This window comes from Triturus cristatus, chromosome 4_1, assembly GCF_964204655.1.
Source record: "Triturus cristatus chromosome 4_1, aTriCri1.1, whole genome shotgun sequence".
NCBI classification, from domain to species: Eukaryota; Metazoa; Chordata; class Amphibia; order Caudata; family Salamandridae; genus Triturus; species Triturus cristatus.
This window is the reverse complement of record NC_140585.1, coordinates 104,429,242-104,449,516: the sequence shown is the minus strand read 5'-3', so window position 1 is coordinate 104,449,516 and position 20,275 is coordinate 104,429,242. Positions and strand designations below refer to the sequence as shown.

General features: G+C 52.7%; 1 long non-coding RNA gene and 2 other non-coding genes across 3 annotated transcripts in view; all 3 read left to right on the top strand.

The window, feature by feature from the left end:
- The first annotated feature begins 1,699 nt into the window (after positions 1-1,699).
- Positions 1,700-1,772, top strand: TRNAF-GAA (transfer RNA phenylalanine (anticodon GAA)). Its single transcript has one exon. It is a non-coding gene; the product is annotated as a tRNA-Phe (tRNA).
- Positions 1,773-2,484: 712 nt separating this feature from the next.
- Positions 2,485-2,556, top strand: TRNAD-GUC (transfer RNA aspartic acid (anticodon GUC)). The gene has a single exon. It is a non-coding gene; the product is annotated as a tRNA-Asp (tRNA).
- Positions 2,557-3,060: 504 nt separating this feature from the next.
- Positions 3,061-20,275, top strand: part of LOC146839693 (uncharacterized) — a 31,760-nt gene continuing 14,545 nt past the window's right edge. Inside the window, exon 1 of the long non-coding RNA XR_014980699.1 lies at positions 3,061-3,336. This is a non-coding gene — a long non-coding RNA (uncharacterized LOC146839693). The remainder of the gene's footprint in view (positions 3,337-20,275) is intronic.

Genomic DNA, 20,275 nt, shown 5'->3' with positions numbered 1-20,275 from the left:
TCAAGTCAACCTAATCCCAAATCATATCTAACATCCTATGTTTAAAGAACTAAGTTATCCAAAAGAGAGGTCTCTTCGAGTAGAATCTTATTCTATACTGACTATACTGACTGTTAGTGCGTGTACAAGCGTCTAAGTGTCTACACTAGATGCGAGGGCGGAAATCTTCCATAGTAATAGGGCTATGAATTACTTGCGTAAAGACAGGGAAGCCGAGCCTTTGCTCGGTAGCTGGAAGAATGTTTACTTAAACTGCTAGACAGGAATGCATCGGGCAGGGAACGGAGCAGATAACTTCGAAGGTGAAATACAGTTTTTGGCAGACAGCAGGCTGATGTCAGGCTTCGTGAGCCGCGCAGAGAATGAGACAAAGTTCATGGTCGCAGATGCAGGCTCAGACTGGAGCTTTCAGAGGCAGAGGGCAAGAAGAGTTTGATGACAGAATCAGGGCCTACTTGCCTGGACTGTAAAATGGCATAAGTGAACCATATAAAGGCGGTGGCCTTTCATACTTAGGAATGGAATATCCGGCCTATTCATGGCGGATCTGACAGAGGACATGTTGACGGTGGACGCACATGTGTTTGCGTCTTTATAACTGGAACTGGAGGGAACATACATGTACTTGTGATTCATACATGAAACCGTTGGGGTCCAAGATAGGGGACATAACTGATCAGAAAAATCCATATTTCCACAGTAGACAATGTGAGAGGCAATGAAAATGCATATATCAAGGGCCCACTCTGGTCCCTGCCAGCGCCTGGAAACCCCCACGGGTGACAAGAAGCGCTCTACAAATCTACTGATTGATTGATAAACATGAACCCCTGAGCTGGAAAGGGCACTCAGGTTCCATAGCGCTTCGAGAACGTGCAAATAGTGGAAATACGCTGCATACATGCAGTCCTGCACAGCCATGTGCTGCTCGTGCTGAAAAAACGTATTTTCTGCCTGTCCAGCAGTGAAATTAACAAGATATTATCATTATACACAATTATACAAAAGTTGTACATTGTCACCAAGAGTGAAGTGATGTGATTGGAAGAGTCCCGATGATGGGGGGTCCGCAGTGATGTGAGGAGGGTTTAATGGATTTTATGGAAGATGTGGAATAAACTGAATTGTGTTTTTAATGTTTAACACTTTATCATTAGATGGTTTATATGTTTTTACGCTGGAAATAAACCTATTTTGAAAATAAAAAGCAGCTTGATGTAGGGTATTCTGTAAAGTGATGGACTTTAGCCCCACTTCCCCCTGCAGGAGCAGGATCCTGTTTGCTGTCATGTGTGTGTTCTGTGATCCATGGTCCAGGGAGGCACGTGCCTCTGGGTGTGAGTTCAGAGCAGCCGCCCAACAGACCCATTGCTCACAACATCCACCCATCACAGGCGGGTCCCGGTGCCAGTGATGGTCGATGGCTCCTTAGGGTGGGGGCAGTTTTACCTGCCTGGATGTGGTTGAGTTTTGGGAAGAGTCACGGCGTCGATGACGTCACTGCTTAAAATGCCAGCTCCGTGTCTGGTCTTCAGTGCTGGGAGGAGAGCAGCGCCCCCCAGCGAGGCTTCTCTCAGTGTGAGGGCGGAGGTGATGAGAGCCCTGGACGCCTGGTAATAACCCCTGTAAACTCACCAATAATGCAGGAAACCTCCAGGGTCTGTGGAGCCAGAGCGGCCACACGCTGGGAACAGAAGCCGCCGAAATAGCTCAGTTGGGAGAGCGTTAGACTGAAGATCTAAAGGTCCCTGGTTCGATCCCGGGTTTCGGCAGATACCTTTTGTTGGAAACATATTACAATCACTACTGCATAGTTAAACTTTAAACCCTCTAAAACTTGGTAAAATAACACAACATCAATCGCGATTTCTTCCAGGTTCCTTATTTTCTTTATTAACACACATGTTACGCAATCCTACTCACTGTAAATCTTACAATTTAGAAATTATTCCCCAGCTCCCCCCCTCCCTGCCACTCTTCATTCCACGTAGCTCCCGCTGCCCTCAGCCGAGCCTCCGATAGCTCAGTTGGTGGAGCGGAGGACTGTAGAGAAGTGACTGACATCCTTAGGTCGCTGGTCCAAATAGAAAGCGCCTCTTTCTCGGACACTCACACACCTGGGCTTTTCCTGCCTCCTCTCCTCAACTTTACACCCCAGCTCCCTCCTCCTACTGGGGGCGGGGGGCGCTGAATCCAGGCCGGGCCCCCTCTGAAGCAGCCCTGGGAGCTGGTTGTGGAGACTCTGGCATTAGGTAATGCTGCTGAGAGCGCTGCTGAGAGCGTCTGCTAGGAGGTGAGAAGGTTGGTGAGAGGGAGTGTGTATGTTTGTGTGTCTTTTCAGGGAGAGAGAGTTTGTGTTTGTTGAGCCTGTGGCCCCCTGTGTTGGTGTGAAGGAGCTGGGAAAAGAAATAGATCAGTCACAAGCAGGACGGGGCGGGTTGAAGGACACTCAAGGAGCTGCTCAGCACAAGGCAGCGCATCGAATCCTCGTTAGTATAGTGGTCAGTATCCCCGCCTGTCACGCGGGAGACCGGGGTTCAATTCCCCGACGGGGAGGGTACATTTTTTATATTCCGCCTATATGTTGAAAGTATGACGAGGGGTCATTTATTTTAAATGTCATCTATAACGTGACACTCCTGCTATTGAGTACTGACGCTTTTCATTAAAGACATCATCTCCTATAACTAAAAGATTTTCTAATGCAATCACATACATTTTAAGATCGATGACGGCCAATTTTTAACTGAGAGACTTTTAGGGAAGGATTGCAGCCTTTTCATTTTAAGCTTCTGTGTACTTTCTTGACAAACAGAAACGTGTAATGGAGGGTTATTATTTACATAAAAAACAAAGTTTCTATGCAATAAATAAAATGTATCTAAACATGTTTTTTTCACGCTAAATAAATGAAATGATGGGGCGGGCTCTGACAGAGTGTTTAATATGAAGGCGAAACTTTGTTATCTTTATAAACTTAATGGTTTACAACTTACAGGCGCATTGTGGAAGCAAAACTACCACCGACCCGGAAGTGTCCGCCCCGCCGTCCTCATGAGAGATATTATATTATTAGCAAGGCCCAGGCATTACTGCCAGGTCCGATTATAACAGTGTATTCTGGGACTTGTAGTCCCGTTTCTAACTCTCTAAACTGAGGACGAGGGGACCCAGCATCCAAAGCAAAAAAAAAGCTGGGTTGGGTGAAGTGCCGGTGCTCGGATCTGGGCTCACTTGAGAGCTTTGTCCAGCCCTTGGACGAGCTGCAGGGGTCGCTGAGAAGGTCTGCTGCCCACCTGCAGGGTCCCAGAGAAGATGTGCTGGCCTCCTAGAATGGTAATTGTTTTTTTCCCTCTTGCTGTTTTTCCTCTCCAGTTGTGTGTTATGACGGTCTCGTACATCTTCGGCATTTAGAAACTCTAACAGATTTCTGTGTATTTAAATTCCGTTCTTCATGGTGTGCCTCAAAGTAGTGTGTTTTCTGTGTCTGTTTTATTAAGTTTAGTAAATACTAGCTTGAGAGTGTTAGCATGATATGTATTCTTAGTACACAGAACCTATACCAGCATGCATCGTCACACTGTGTCATAAAGAACCTGCTTGTAGGCAGCATCTGCATTCCCTGGTGGTCTAGTGGTTAGGATTCGGCGCTCTCACCGCCGCGGCCCTTGTTCGATTCCCGGTCAGGGAAGGAGTTATTTTTCTGTCTTTTAGTGTATGTTTGTTTTTTATTTTGATCATATCCTAACTATTTTCTCGAATTGTCATTATTATTTGTTTTTTTTAAATCAGAAGTATTTTATTAGATACATTTTTCCTTTAGGTGACACAGTAAGCACTGATAAAAAAGTGACTGCTGGTTCACAAAGCTTATTCTTCACAACAGATGTCCTACCATTTGGAATAATCACTTCAAATGTAGGTGGTGTGTTTCTTTTCAATTGTGGGCTTTGCTTAGCGAAACACCACATAAATGGGCACCTCATTGAAAATCAGGCAAACACGGAGATGTTTAACCAGAGCAAGACAGAAACAATTCTATGTCAGGAAACGGAGGCTTCTGATTATGCTTCTCTTTTCTTTTCTGACATTTACAGCAGCAAATGAAACTTTAAACTACATAACCCATCAGGCACAGCATGCCCTGTCTCCACCAATCACCTCTCACCCCCCTAGGGCATATAACTCCTGTCCTCAGAGATCGTCCTCTTTCTTTGCTGCAGCAGCAAGGCAAGTACATCTTCATTTACATTATTTACTGGATACGCAATGTTTTAAAGCAGTGATTGTTGGTATTGTGCTGATTGTAAGCCGTATTGATTGTGGATTTGCATGTTTGTGGGCGTGTAGGGGTGCAAGAGTCAATTCCCAAACGCGAGCCACCGTCGACACACCTAGCTGACAGCCCTAATGTGACAAAGCACACAATAGAAAGGCATCACCCTGAGAAATCAATTCACTTGGAACGTAAAGTACTGGATCTTTGTTTGCTTGTGAACAACCTGTGCATCGGCTCCAAAACACACGTGATGCCCCAGTCCCCCCAGCCTGTGTCGTCCCACAGTGCCCCCCCCATCCAGGCAAATGCCATGACACATCACTCGGCTCCCCTAGATCCTTTGTTGCTCGAGTCACCTGCGCCATGTGGACCCGAGTGAAACATGTACCAAACATCCCTATGAAGGTCTCCCCCCCCCCCCCCCCCATAGCAGTACCACTGCCCCAAACTCAGGCCCTTACCGCGAGTGTGAGCGCCCACCAAATCGCGCATAAGGAATGGAAACTCGGGTGCAAAACAAAGGGGGGGGGGAAATGTGTCTGTACTTAGTAATAACATTTCCCCCGGAGTTGTGTAGCCACCATAGAATAGTGCCAGTATGAACATTACCCAAATTGTATGCCAAGACCCTGCCATGGCCCTAATGCCCAAGTTGGAAAAGGAAAGACTTATTGCATCTAACGCCACCGGAATGCACGAAACTGGGAATTACACGGCCCGCGGCGCCTGACTAACAGACACACAGCTGCAATGCCCGACTCAAGCTGGCTCAAAGTAAAATCCTGGGGCCGGAACCAAACACCTGCATGGCAGCCGTTAACTGCACATAGCTGTTGCCCCCCCCTCTGAGTGGAAAAATGCGATGCAACTGAACCAATACTGACACATAACAGCTGACCAATATACCGAGGAGACTGACTACATCCCCGGACCCAGAACGCTTTCCATTGCCGATCCCCTACCTTCCGAGAAGTGTCCCTTAATCCTCATGTCGGAGCCGAAAGGGGCATGCTAAGTTAAAAAGTGGTAACGATTCCCTAATGTTCCTCGTTAGGAACTGGCCAAGCCAGTGCTGCTCTGCCATGGCAAACATCGTATATGGGTAGCCTATTACCCTTATTGTATCAGCCGCACTGACTGTGCCCTCACTGGCAGAGCATGTTAATATGTTGCCAAGGCAACCGCAGCGCGCCAAGCTTCGTCGCTTGCAGCGCAAAGAGCACTAGTCCATCACCCTATGTCCTATATCTGCCCGACACGCAACTAGCACATGCAATGGCGTCACTATAATACAAGTAAATAACTTTGCTTTCACAATTCGCTAAAATTGCAAAAATTCGCAATTTTTAGGTGAAAGCCCACTAATACATTGCTGCCTGCCTAAGCTCCTATTTTGCCCCAAAAATTGCCTTGAGCTCGTTGCAAGGCTTCAGCATCCTGTAGTCCCAATACAGGCCTCCCATCCAAGTACTAACCAGGCCCAACCTTGCTTGACTTAAAAGCAGGACCCTGAACGTCCAAGTACATGAGGAGCCGGCTGCGAGTAAAGCGCATCGACGAGGACAACAATCGTGCGCACAACACGAAAGAAGTTCGTTAATAAAGCAGCAGACACGCTCTGCTGCGCATCGTACCTGCTGTGCGTTGAAAGCGACTCCAGAGTATAAAATGCAACTCACTCTCGCGGTAAACGAGCCACGCTGTGGCAAAAGTGCAGAACTTTACACACTACCTATAGCTGTGGGCCCGCTAAGTGACACACACCCCTGGTTCCACAGCGTCACAGACCTCTCCGCCGGGGTTCCGTGGGGGGGGGGCTATTACGCGCCCAGATGCCCGGGCTGCCGGTCGGGCCTAGCCGCGAGTAGCGAGACCATAAGTACGCCTGTTCCAATGCGCCGCCACAAGCACCGTATAAATTACATATTCAGGGGTGCCCCCCCCCCCCGAGGTAACAACTAGTTTGCCCAGAATCACAGGATGTGGACCCGACCACGCGGGGACTGTGACGGTCACCCCGCATTGATTGCTGCAATCTGTGGGGGGGGGGCCTGCAGGTCTGGGCTCTGTTTCTGCAACGCCGGGCAAACGTATTCGCAATGCACACTTATCCGGATCACAGGCATCCTGTGTGTTGTGTAAACACCGGCCAGCGCTGCTCTGCTGCTAACACGACAGATGCAGAGCGCCTGGCCTAGACTGCAGTAAATCATCAGTTTAGAACACCTTACATGACTCACTACCGGGAAATACAGCTATACATCTCAAACTCAACATCGTTCTGAAGTCTTTTCGCACTCTATGTGCTAACCGACTTCAGTGTATATAGATACTACAGTTGTCCTTATTATCTCCGAGGTGTTTTTTCATGCTTTTACAAAAAAGCACTGAGAGGCAGCCCAGGCGCATGCGCCTTTGCATACGAGCGATTTACTACAAACTGACAATAATTACAGCTATTTTTATTGCTAGACATCTCATGCACCAGCCATCTTAGATGCCACTCTCCGATACCAAGCCCCGAGGCGCCCTCTGCCACCTTCCATCGCTCAGTGCCAAATCCTGGCACGGAGCGAGTACGAGTGGAGGGGAATAGTTTCATTTACCAGGCAGTGCAGGGGCGTACATCATCTTCATTACTCTACGCTTTGTGGGGATTACGTCTGCCTTCTCATATCCTACACTGTGCTTCGAGGCCTCTAAATCTTCACAACTAGCACCTCCGGGGCCAAACACAATCGGCCCACATGGCTTGTGGGCCCACCATAATATTATATTTGCATCTTAAAATTAGCGCGAACTCGACTGGAGCGCTGTGTAAGCGCACCAAAATACATACATGTTCCGGGATGGGGGGGATGACTAACTAGTGTGCCCAAAACACAGGATGTGGTCGCGACCACGAGGCTCGAACCCTGGTTCCAGCACCATAAGTCAGCAGCGCATCCACATCCTCTCCCGTCGGACCGCAAGTCCGAGCCGCGGAGCACACCGCATACCTCCCCCTCATTGCCCCCTACCCAGTCCGCACAGTGCTGGCACTGAACGGAGGGGGTGCCGCTGCCATAGCCTTCCCGGAGCTGCCCCCTTCCCCCCTCACTGGCGGGCCGCCGCCAACCCGAAGCCGGGCTGAGCAACCCCAGCCGAGGTGGGGGGGGGGAGATCACTCACCGCAAGATAAGGCAGCTCCTGGGGACAGGACCGAGCAAGGCGAGACGAGAGGGACAAGAGGGCGAGGAAGGGGCGGGGACAGCCTAAATACCCCTGCCCCCTCCGCCGGAAGGAACTATTTGCCGGACATCTTCCCTGGCTGAGCCCAGGGACTAGACCGGCTGCCCCCAGTGCCTTCATGCGGCACTAAGGCGGCCGCCCTGTTAGGGGGCTGCTGCGCAACCCCCCGGGCAGCCTTGCATATAACTCCGTGTCCTCAGAGATCGTCCTCTTTCTTTGCTGCAGCAGCAAGGCAAGTACATCTTCATTTACATTATTTACTGGTTACGCAATGTTTTAAAGCAGTGATTGTTGGTATTGTGCTGATTGTAAGCCGTATTGATTGTGGATTTGCATGTTTGTGGGCGTGTAGGGGTGCAAGAGTCAATTCCCTGGTGTGGAGCGGGAGCGGGACAGACGAGGGATCAAGTCTTCAAGAAAGCGTCCCCTTTCTATTTCTACCCGGCTTGCGCATGGGCGGATAGCCATTCAGAGAGAGATTCTTTGCCTTATGAGCACCAAATGGAGGAGCGGTTTGTGGAGGCCCTTGACAATCATGTTCAAGACTCAGTCAATAGGGCATTTATTAGGGCTTTACAACCCTTTATGAAACCCCTGAAGAACTTTGGGAAACATGCACTGAGAATCCCAAGGGGAGAGTCCCCATCCCAGAGTGTGCGTCTGGGTGATCAGAGCCTGGCAAGAGAGAGGCCTGCTTTCAGCTCGTCAACAGAGGTGTTAATACAGGTTGCGTCATCGGTCTTTATGAACCACGGATATGGGAGTTCATTCCCATCGGGTTCTCGGGACAGTACTTCTCAGTCTAGTCTGGGAGCTGTAGATGACACTCCCTCATCAGCACATGACACATCAGACTCCGATAAAGACACAGAGAAAGCGGGTTCAGCGCCAAAACGCAAGAAGAAGTCCCATATCCTTAATCCAGACACCACTAATAAAAACCTGTTATTCGACCTGAAGAATATTCTACACCCAAGGTCCACTGAGTGGGTGCCATGTGTGGAGGTAGCACTTATGTTCAAGTAAAATGAGCGCGAGGGGCACACTCTAGGATCGGAATGCCCTAGACCTTCCGTACTGGGAAAGGTTACTGATACCCCAGAGTTAGATCCGAATATGCAACTTTTATAAAGAAGGTCACAAAGGACCCAAAGAAGGGTTTAGATAGAGCTTGGAAAGGGTGCCAAGACAGGCGTGACAGGACCACTAACAAAGATTTTAGATTTGGCAGTGAGGGCTAAGGAATCAAGTGCTAATTTGGACCCAACGGAGATTCTGGAGTGGGCACAGAGAGCTTTATGCTTCCTTGGCAATGCCAACTGCGCTCCATCTACCGAACGCAGGGAATCATTTTTGATGAGTATTGATCCTCAATTGGTACAGCTGGCTTCTACGAAGGCAGGGCCCTTAGCTAATGGGCTTTTGTTCGGCAACAAGTTGGTCCATGACTTAGGAAAGTATGTAGCTACCTTTTCAGCCCTAGATAAGGACCAAACTTCAGTCAAAAAGGTGTTCCATACTGGCCTTTTTACCGGGCTGGACGCTTAAGGAGTCTAGTGGCTGGCTGAGGATACTACCAAGCCTCCTGAAGTTCCGACAACAGGGGTCGAGGGGGTCAGACCAGTTCAAACATCTATCCCACTCGCAACAGAGCTAGGAGAGGTAGAAAAAAATCGAGGAGGTTATCGAGGCGGTAACAACAACAATGCCAGCGAGATGTTTACCCCTTCCCAAAACAAAATGGTCACCCTCATCCTCTAAATTTTTCCATAACAGAGAGTTCTTTCAAAGACGACGAGGTGACGGCTTTATTGAAAGAAGGGGCGCATGTAAGTCCTCTCCCACACGGTTATGTCAGCACTTTTTTTCTGGTGTCAAGTAAGATGAGGGCTTCCGTTTGGTCCTTAACCTCAGAGAATTCCACACTTGGATAGTGTATCGGCGCTTCAAAATGGAGGGCAGACATTTGTTGAGGGTCCTGTTATTGGAAAAAGATTGGATGGTGCGTCTCGATTTAAAAGAAGCGTACTTAGCAGTACCTATTTTTCCTCCTCATCGGAGGTTTCTCCAGTTCCAATGGCGACAACGATGGCTCGAGTTCAGAACCATGCCCTTCGGTCTCTCCTCCGCCCCTTGGTGTTTCACCATGTTACTGAAACCAATGATACAATTTCTGAGAGAGAGATGGGTTCACCTGATCATCTATTTGGACGATGTCATGATTATGGCACAGAGCCAAGACCTGGTGCTACTTCATTTACCTTAGACGAGACAGCTCCTTCAGGACCTGGGTTTCGTCATCAATTCAGACAAAGCGATCCTGATTCCAGTGCAATCGATGGAATTTCTGGGTTTTCAGGTAAATTCGATATTCACGCAATTACTCTTCCCCTGAAAAAGAGGGTGGCTATCAAGAAGGAGTTGAGGAGAGTGCTTGCCTCTCAGACTATTTAATTGAGGATGTTGGCTCACCTAGCAGGTCTCCTAGCATCATCTATTCAGGCAATTTTTCCAGGGCTCCTGCAGCACTAAAGATCATGCATCTGCGCAAGGGTCTGAGTTACTCAGAACAGATTTCACTATCAGACGAAGCCAGAACAGAAATTTCCTGGGGGCTGCTGCACATGGATGCTTGGAACGGCAGGCCATTTTTGCATCATGCCCGGAGGTGGTGATAGAATCGGATGCCAGCCACTGGGGCTGGGGAGCCCGATGCGGATCAATGAAAACGGGAAGCAGATTTTCCCCAGCAGATCTACAATTACATATTAATTGTCTGGAGCTCCTAGCGATTTCCTTTGCAAATCGGACTCTGTCACCTCAGATATCGAGTTGTTGCATTCACCTGCGCATAGACAATGTGTCAGTGGTGAGATACATCAATCGATTGGGGGGCACGAGATCATGCCTGTTGGCGGAGATAGCCATAGATTTTTGGCATTACTGTACTCAGCACCAGATCTCTGTGATGGTGGAATATATTCCGGGCAGCTCCAATGTGATAGTGGATTGGAACTCCTGATTTCTTTGGGATTCCAGCGATTGGAGACTGCATCCCAACGTGTTTCAGCAATTGAATCAGAAATGGGTTCCATGCTCAAAAGATATATTTCCGTCACTCCTGAATACGCAGTTGCCCCAGTTTACAGTTGGCGACCGGATCCTCAAACGCTCAACTCAAACACATTTTTACAAACATTAACGACGGGCACAATGTATGCCTTTCCCCCATTCGCCATGATTCAGAGGGTGTTGGCACAAGTCTGCCGACATGGGGCATAATGAATATTTATCACCCAGTATTGGAAAGCACCATCATCGTTTCCGGTAACGTTGACATTGACTTGTGCTCCCCCGGTAGGTCTTCTGTCATTTCCAGAGATATTACAGGATCCGGTGGGGTGTCCACCTCCCTTGGTGATGCAGGGCCTCTCATGGCCTGGAGACTTTCTGAAGACGCTGGCAAGTGCTGGAAGTTTCGCAAGGCGCACTGTTTTTCCTGTCACAATCTATGGGCTCCCGCTATGCACAAACAATATGATTCGGCTTGGCGTAGATGGATTTGTTGGTGTGGTGAACGACAAGTGGAACCCATGGGATCCAGTATACATATGGGTGCCAATTCCGATCCGGTAAAAACCTGGTACGAACCGTCGGACGGAGCCTTTTCTCCGTCCGACTCGTACCCGGTGCGAAATCCATCCGAAAATGCAAGTACGATTCGCACGGAAACACCATTTCCGTACGAATCGAACAAAACACCGACCGAACAGAATCTAAACACAATTCCGATCCTGAAAGGCGCCGACCTGACGTCGGTACGCATCCAGCCTACGTTTCACGAACCAGGAAGTACGAATCGAACCGACGTCATCCCGCACGGAAAATATTTACCGCCTGCCAAAAACTGCCGGGAAATCAGGACGACACACGCAAGGAGCAGCTGGACGCGACAAACAGACATGGACCCGAACCTACGTGCCATCCCTGCCCTCCTAGCAGTCCACCTGGCGTACAGGAACCGACGCAGACGCCGCAGAAGGTCAGCACAACAACCAGGGGCAAAGGGGGGGCAGGGGCAGGACACACAACACCAACACATGGTACCAAATCACACATGGCCTGGACATACCTGACCATCAGGGCCTGGTCACTTTCAGGGGGTGGGGGCGAGGCCAGCAACGCAAGCGTCCGCCACAACGGAAGTGGATGGTCACGTGAACCGGTACGTACCCTACCCAGGCCGCAAGAGCGTGGGTACGGAACGTACCACGCGTCCCCCTACGTCAATCCAACAATGTGGGTACGGCCCGTACCCACGTCAGAAAGGCCTTGGTACGGCTCGTAACAGCATTGCTGGGGTCATGTAGGGGTACGCGTGGTACGACCCGTAGCCACGCCCCCAAGGCCTGTGTACGGTGCGGACCCCACGGCACCGCAACAATGGGGGGACGCACCGTACCCACCCACCAAAGGCATGGGTACGGGCCGTACCCAGGCACGCAGAGCGTGGGTAGGGGTATGTACGGACCGTACCCCCACCCGTGGAAGTACGGCCCGTACCCCCACCTGTGTATGTACGCACCGAACCACCACCCCAGCAGTGTATGTACGCCCCGAACCCCCACCCGTGTATGTATGCACCGAACCACCACCCCAGCAGTGCATGTACGCCCCAAACCCCCACCCGTGTATGTACGCCCCGAACCCCCACCCGTGTATGTACGCATCTAACCCCCACCCCAGCAGTGTATGTATGCCCCGAACCCCCACCCGTGTATGTACGCCCGAACCCCCACCCGTGTATGTACGCACCGAATCCCCACCCCAGCAGTGCATGTACGCCCCGAAACCCCACCCGTGTATGTACGCACCGAACCCCCACCCGTGTATGTACGCACCGAACCCCCCCCAGCAGTGTATGTACGCCCCGAACCCCCACCCGTGTATGTACGCACCGAACCACCACCCCACCCGTGTATGTACGCACCGAACCCCCACCCGTGTATGTACGCACCGAACCACCACCCCAGCAGTGTATGTATGCCCCGAACCCCCACCTGTGTATGTACGCCCCGAACCCCCACCCGTGTATGTACGCATCTAACCCCCACCCCAGCAGTGTATGTATGCCCCGAAACCCCACCCGTGTATGTACGCACCGAACCCCACCCGTGTATGTACGCACCGAACCCCCCCCAGCAGTGTATGTACGCACCGAACCCCCACCCGTGTATGTACGCACCGAACCACCACCCCACCCGTGTATGTACGCACCGAACCCCCACCCGTGTATGTACGCACCGAACCACCACCCCAGCAGTGTATGTACGCCCCGAACCCCCACCCGTGTATGTACGCCCCGAACCCCCACCCGTGTATGTACGCATCTAACCCCCACCCGTGTATGTACGCCCCGAACCCCCACCCGTGTATGTACGCACCGAACCCCCACCCGTGTATGTAGGCCCCGAACCCCCACCCCAGCAGTGCATGTACGCCCCGAAACCCCACCCGTGTATGTACGCACCGAACCCCCACCCGTGTATGTACGCACCGAACCCCCCCAGCAGTGTATGTACGCCCCGAACCCCCACCCGTGTATGTACGCACCGAACCACCACCCCACCCGTGTATGTACGCCCCGAACCCCCACCCGTGTATGTATGCCCCGAACCCCCACCCGTGTATGTACGCACCGAACCCCCACCCGTGTATGTAGGCCCCGAACCCCCACCCCAGCAGTGCATGTACGCCCCGAAACCCCACCCATGTATGTACGCACCGAACCCCCACCCGTGTATGTACGCACCGAACCCCCCCCCAGCAGTGTATGTACGCCCCGAACTCCCACCCGTGTATGTACGCACCGAACCACCACCCCACCCGTGTATGTACGCACCGAACCCCCACCCGTGTATGTACGCACCGAACCACCACCCCAGCAGTGTATGTACGCCCCGAACCCCCACCCGTGTATGTACGCCCCGAACCCCCACCCGTGTATGTACGCATCTAACCCCCACCCCAGCAGTGTATGTACGCCCCGAAACCCCACCCGTGTATGTACGCACCGAACCCCCACCCGTGTATGTACGCACCGAACCCCCCCCCAGCAGTGTATGTACGCACCGAACCCCCACCCGTGTATGTACGCACCGAACCACCACCCCACCCGTGTATGTACGCACCGAACCCCCACCCGTGTATGTACGCACCGAACCACCACCCCAGCAGTGTATGTACGCCCCGAACCCCCACCCGTGTATGTACGCCCCGAACCCCCACCCGTGTATGTACGCATCTAACCCCCACCCCAGCAGTGTATGTACGCCCCGAACCCCCACCCGTGTATGTATGCCCCGAACCCCCACCCGTGTATGTACGCACCGAACCCCCACCCGTGTATGTAGGCCCCGAACCCCACCCCAGCAGTGTATGTACGCCCCGAACCCCCACCCGTGTATGTACGCCCCGAACCCCCACCCGTGTATGTACGCACCGAATCCCCAGCAGTGTATGTACGCCCCGAACCCCCACCCGTGTATGTACGCACCCAACCACCACCCGTGTATGTACGCACCGAACCACCACCCGTGTATGTACGCACCTAACCTGCAATAAGAATGGTGTGTGCCTAACACCCCCAGCAGTGCCCAGAGACAGGAGGGGTGTGTGCAGAGTCCTCCCAGCAGTGCCCAGAGACAGGAGGGGTGGGTGCAGAGTCCTCCCAGCAGTGCCCAGACACAGGAGGGGTGTGTGCAGAGTCCTCCCAGCAGTGCCCAGAGACAGGAGGGGTGGGTGCAGAGTCCTCCCAGCAGTGCCCAGACACAGGAGGGGTGGGTGCAGAGTCCTCCCAGCAGTGCCCAGAGACAGGAGGGGTGGGTGCAGAGTCCTCCCAGCAGTGCCCAGACACAGGAGGGGTGGGTGCAGAGTCCTCCCAGCAGTGCCCAGACACAGGAGGGGTGGGTGCAGAGTCCTCCCAGCAGTGCCCAGAGACAGGAGGGGTGGGTGCAGAGTCCTCCCAGCAGTGCCCAGACACAGGAGGGGTGGGTGCAGAGTCCTCCCAGCAGTGGCCAGAGACAGGAGGGGTGTGTGCAGAGTCCTCCCAGCAGTGGCCAGACATAGGACAATATACCCCATCAACAAGTTCAGTGACCAACAAGGGTGATACCCCAGATGCAGGTGGAGCCTTCACTGAGCCAGCATGGCTATATTGAAAGGCAACCCTCACACATCCAGGAAATGTAGACACAGCACAGCACAGCATTTGGGAGACACCCTGCAGGGAAAATGGCCTGCTCCACAGAGGATGGAACACACCTTGGGACAATGTCACCATACAGTGAGAGCAAACATGACCAAATACCATTGGCAGAGACCTTTGTGATGGCACGCAGATGGCAGGGTACACCCCATGAGCAGCACACTCCAACATTTCACAGACCCCTAACACATAATCACCACCCCAACTCAGGGAGCACCAGCACCAACAGCAAGTCCAGGAAAGCATCAGTGTGCAAAACCAAAAGAAAAGGCTTTATTCAGCAGGAAAATATCTCTGAGAAAATGTCCACTATGTACAAGGGCCATGGGCCTGGCCAGCAGCAAAGTCCGGGGGGGGGTACACATCGGGACGTGTGTCCCCTAGCTTGCCTGCACAGTTCACATGTCCATTTCATCCACAGAAGAGGGGGCATCAGGGGGGAAAGTGGAAACAGGCACCGCAGGGACAGGAGGGGCAAGGGTAGGTGTTGTGGGTGCAGGGAGGGATGATCCTGCCACAGGGGGGGTGCCAGCGCCAAAGGTGGAGGACAGAATGGCGCTGCACACGTCGGCAAGTTCCCCCAGCGACTCCCCCGCACCCAATCGAACCACAGGCCCCAGGGAGGGGGGGGGCAGAGGGATGGGTCGCAGCGCCACTGGGGGAGGGTGTGGACAGGGTGGGGGACTGAACTCCCCTGGCCGGGTCCCGCCTCCACCGCTTGCGGGGTGGTGTCATCCTGGGGCTGGGGGGCACACTTGCAGTGGATGATGCTGTCACCGACTGTTGGCCAGGAGAGCTAAGGGGAGTGGATTTGGAGGGAGTGGGTTGTGTGGACTGCGGACTCCCACTGTGGCTGCGTGTTGTACGTTTCCCCCCCGACCCAGTGGTTGTGCCTACATCACCCTGTGTGTGCGTGACAGGAGGTGTGCGCTTCGACTTCCCTGGTGGTGTGGTGCCTGTGTCTGTTGGGGTGCGTGCACGCTGACGTCTGGATGTGCGTGGGACAGGCACGGGAGTGGGAATTGTCAATGGGGCAGGGGTAGGGGGGGGGTAGGCAGCGCTGCAGGAGATCCAGTCCTGCAGTCAGTGTGGAGTCTATGGACCTCAGCAACTGCCGTTGGTCAGACTGCGCAGCCGACATGCCCTCCATGTATGCCTCCATCTGGGTCAGCACCTGGGTGTGGGCATGGAGGACATTTAGCATCGCAGTCTGACCAACCTGCAACTGCCTCAGGATGTCCACAGACTCCGCACTCACCGCAGCAGTGGTGACAGGGGCAGGGGGTGCGGTGCCTGGCAGGAAGGAGACATGTGGGGACCGAGCACGGAGGGAAGGGCCACGAGCAGGTGGGAGGCCGGTGATGGAAACTGAGGTGGCGGGGGGATGTGGAGGGCTGCCTTCAGCTGGGTGGGCAGACTCCGCCACCTCTGGGAGCTCAGCCTCGGACCCGTCTGCGTCATAGTCTGTGTTGGCAGTCAACAGGTCCTCTGCCTCACTCCCCTCGGCCTCCGTGCCACTCCATGTGCCAGACAGGACAGCACTGCTGGCACTGGTGCTCAATCCCTCCTCCCGGTCCTTGCTAGTGTCTCCTTCCGTGTCCCCCGGCGATGCTGTGGGCAAGGTGAAGAGACAGGAGATAATCAGACACCTGTACACATATGTCACATGAGTCAAATATACATAGGTCACATTGCATAGCCTGAAAAGCAACAGGAGTTACACCTACAAAACAATGTACACATGTAGGCCATGGAACACACAGTTTGTCGACCCACCATGCCACTGAGAAACAATGGAGAGCATGACACAACAGCAAATCACTTCACTTCAAATTTTACAGAGGAGCCAGCCTCTGGGGACAAATGTGCACAGCACCTGCACCACACTGCGTCGTCAAAAAGGGATGAGCAGGAATCATATCCATTTACTCTTGGCACATGCTGCAAAGGCAATACATGAAACCATGCCAAACATGACTGGGTCACTGCACCTTGAGCGTATGTCCAGTCAAACATCACACACAGGCCAAACCCAGCAAGGAGGATGGAGCTCTTGACATGTAGGCCTTGTACGCACAAACCACCCACACCTGAGACAATCTCATGGAGACGGAGAAAGTATGTACACCCCTTACTCTGGGATGAAAACACATGGCCTCCACTAATTCATGACTGTACACACACTGCCCCTCGTGCGCCTGTCCACACATCATTGACAAGCAAACATCATCAGATTGTCTTAACAACACACACAGGTAATGCCCACTGTGAGTATGCACAAGCAAAATGGGCCCCCCTGTACAGTGGACACATGTAGCAACCTGTAGGTCATAACAGTTGAGCCCAGGGTTCAATGCCACCCTACCCAACCCCTGGCGAAGACACAGTGAATGTCCATATTGTTTGATGACGCACATGATACCTAGGAAGAGGTGCCCCAGGGCACAGTAGTGCCCACACTCCTCCATGGTCCAGGATGGACATGACTGCAAATTAAGCAACCGTCCCTGCACTTAGCAGGCCTCCCACTCAGGCACATCATGTCAGAGGGCACACAATTGGACATGCATGCTGGAAGGCTGTACACTTTGGAGACACACCCCTATGTCGTGATTCACAATCATTGCCAAGTGACATGGACCCCACAATGACAGAAATTGGCCATGGCACACACAAGGTCCCCAGACCTGTGACACATCACCCCCACACATGATGCTGCTAGCATTGGGCACCAGCATAAACAGCCTGCCTAAATAACCTTGTGCAAGAGTGGCTACACACAGACCAGGGAACACATGGCAAGGAGGGGAAGGGAGGGAGTGAGAACAGCACCGGGCTACTTTGGGGAGAAGTTGACGCACTGCACAATCAAACCCTGGCAGTGTATCCATGCAACTGCGCACTTACATTGGCTGGGGACACACAACTGACACACATGTACCTACCCCCTTCCTGCTGCTGCTTCTCCTGTAGGCGCCTGTCCATATCGGGGAAGACCACCGCCAGCACACGCTTCTGGATGTGGGTCAGACGACGGCGCCCACGGTTCTTACGGCTCTCAGGTGAGTCCCCCAGCAGGAGCCGTGCAATCCTCCTCGTCCAGCACCGGATGTCCTGCCAGCGTTTCCTCACCTGAGACAGGCTCCGCCTCCGACCCTCTGTACCCCTCACGGCACTGACGGCTTCCCTCCAGATCTCGCCCTTGGCAATGGTGCCTACCTGTGAGGATGCAAAAGTGAGAATACATTAATCCACATGAGCAAAGACACAGAGACACACATATAGTACAATCCTCATTATGAACAGGCCATGGTATGCATGCAACTCATTGCACCTTTGTCATAGGGACATTATCCACTGTGGAAGGCCAAATGCACTACGTGTCATTGAAAGTACACGGGTGGCATGAGGGGCACCACACACTCACTGACCAGGGATCACACTGTGCCTCACAGGCTACACCAGGATTATGTACAGCACCTCACAGCAGTCACCTGCCCCAGCACACTGATGCTACCTCAGCAGAGTACACAGACACACACAGGTACATGACAATCACATGGCATTGCCAACTGTGGGTACACACCTCACTCTGCCCATGTGCCAGTAGACGGGGGGTGTCACAGGTGTGGGGCTGGCTCAGCACGGCATGCACACAGCACTGCTCCCTGCTCACATCGGATGGCCAGGCTATATCCATCCCTCATGCTGCTTGTGTGCAACACTCCCCATATGCACTCACCCACATGACAGGGGACTTACACACACACCAATGTGCAGGGGACGAACACGGCCTTTGGACACTCACAGCACAGGTACACTGAACAAACACACATCCATGGGTACTGTCACCTGTCACACTGGGGGGAACACAGGATCACATCAGGACTGTGGAAACAACATCCCCAGGAGGAGTATGCAGGCAGAATGTGGCATGCACCATGCATTCATTGTCACAGTAGGCACTATGCAAGTGAGAAGTGCACACAGGAAACACAGCATGCTCTGCATGGGTGACATGAGGCCTTCCACACCCTGGGACCCACTCTAAACAACAGTGCATGTCTGTCACACATGGACACAATGCCAGAATTCACTGTCACACAAAAGGGGCACAGTGTAAGCTAGTGGAGTCTGCACTCACCTGAACCCCTGGTCGACCATACAGGCTCTGGAACTGTGGGAGGATCACATCTATCAGGGCAAGGTTCTCCTCCTGGGTGAATGGCTGTGACCTCTCCACAGTCCTGGACATGGTGCCAGAGGAATCACTATCAGCAGCAGTGGTCATGGATGAATGGATGTGCAGGCAAGTGCTCTCTCATGGGACCTGGCTGCCTTATATATGCCTGGCTGGCCTGTTCATGTACAGGAGTACAGATTGATTGGTCAGTCACATTTGCATCCTACGTTTCATCCAATCCCTTCAAACCTACCCCAGTGTGTGGCTTTGCATGGTTTCAGTTTTGATGATGATGTCAAGTCAACATCCACTTTGCAACAATGTAGATTCTTTCAAACTGACTTCTGCTGGGCACCTGGTGCTCAAATTCAAAATTCTAACTCAGTCTCCATGGCAACCATCATGCATTTAGGCCCTTATACTTGTCCCTCATGTGTCCCCTATGTGATTTCATACATTTACACACAGGTACGGTGCGTTCCACGCCCTAGGGCACCCCACAAGCAGTGATACGGACCGTACACGCGCTTGTACGGTCCAGATCACAATATGGGCGCTGGCGTATGCGTACGCCACAGTAGTACGGACTGTACACGCGCTTGTACGGTCCGTACTACTGTGGCGTACGCATACGCCAGCGCCCATATTGTGATCCGGACCGTACAAGCGCGTGTACAGTCCGTACTACTGTGGCGTACGCATACGCCAGCGCCCATATTGTGATCCGGACCGTACAAGCGCGTGTACAGTCCGTACTACTGTGGCGTACGCATACGCCAGCGCCCATATTGTGATCCGGACCGTACAAGCGCTTGTACGGTCCGTACTACTGTGGCGTACGCATACGCCAGCGCCCATATTGGCCCAGGGACCTTATACACGCACTCAGAGCGTATGTACGGTGCGTTTCACACCTGTCAGTGGTGACAGGCGGCACACAGACAGGAATGGAGCGGTCAGATTTTGCCAAGGGTGGACACCAATGCATTGTCTGTGCAATACCACATGTGTGTGACACAGGTGTGTCAGGATGTGATGTGGCACTTTACCCCTGAGGTGTGGGCAAAGCATATGTACGATTAGCTGTGTACACATGTCGTGTGTGATGGTGCGCATTGTACCACACATCCCCTGCACTCCTTTGACATGTGTGCATGTCGTACACACTAGTGGAGCCATGAGTCACTTGCATGTCCCTGTCACGGACACCCGCACCTGTCCCCTGATGCCAGGTACACGCAATATTACACATGACATGTGTATGGCTGCGTTGCACGCTGCAACCATGTCATGTGTGTGGCATGTGTTTCCATGA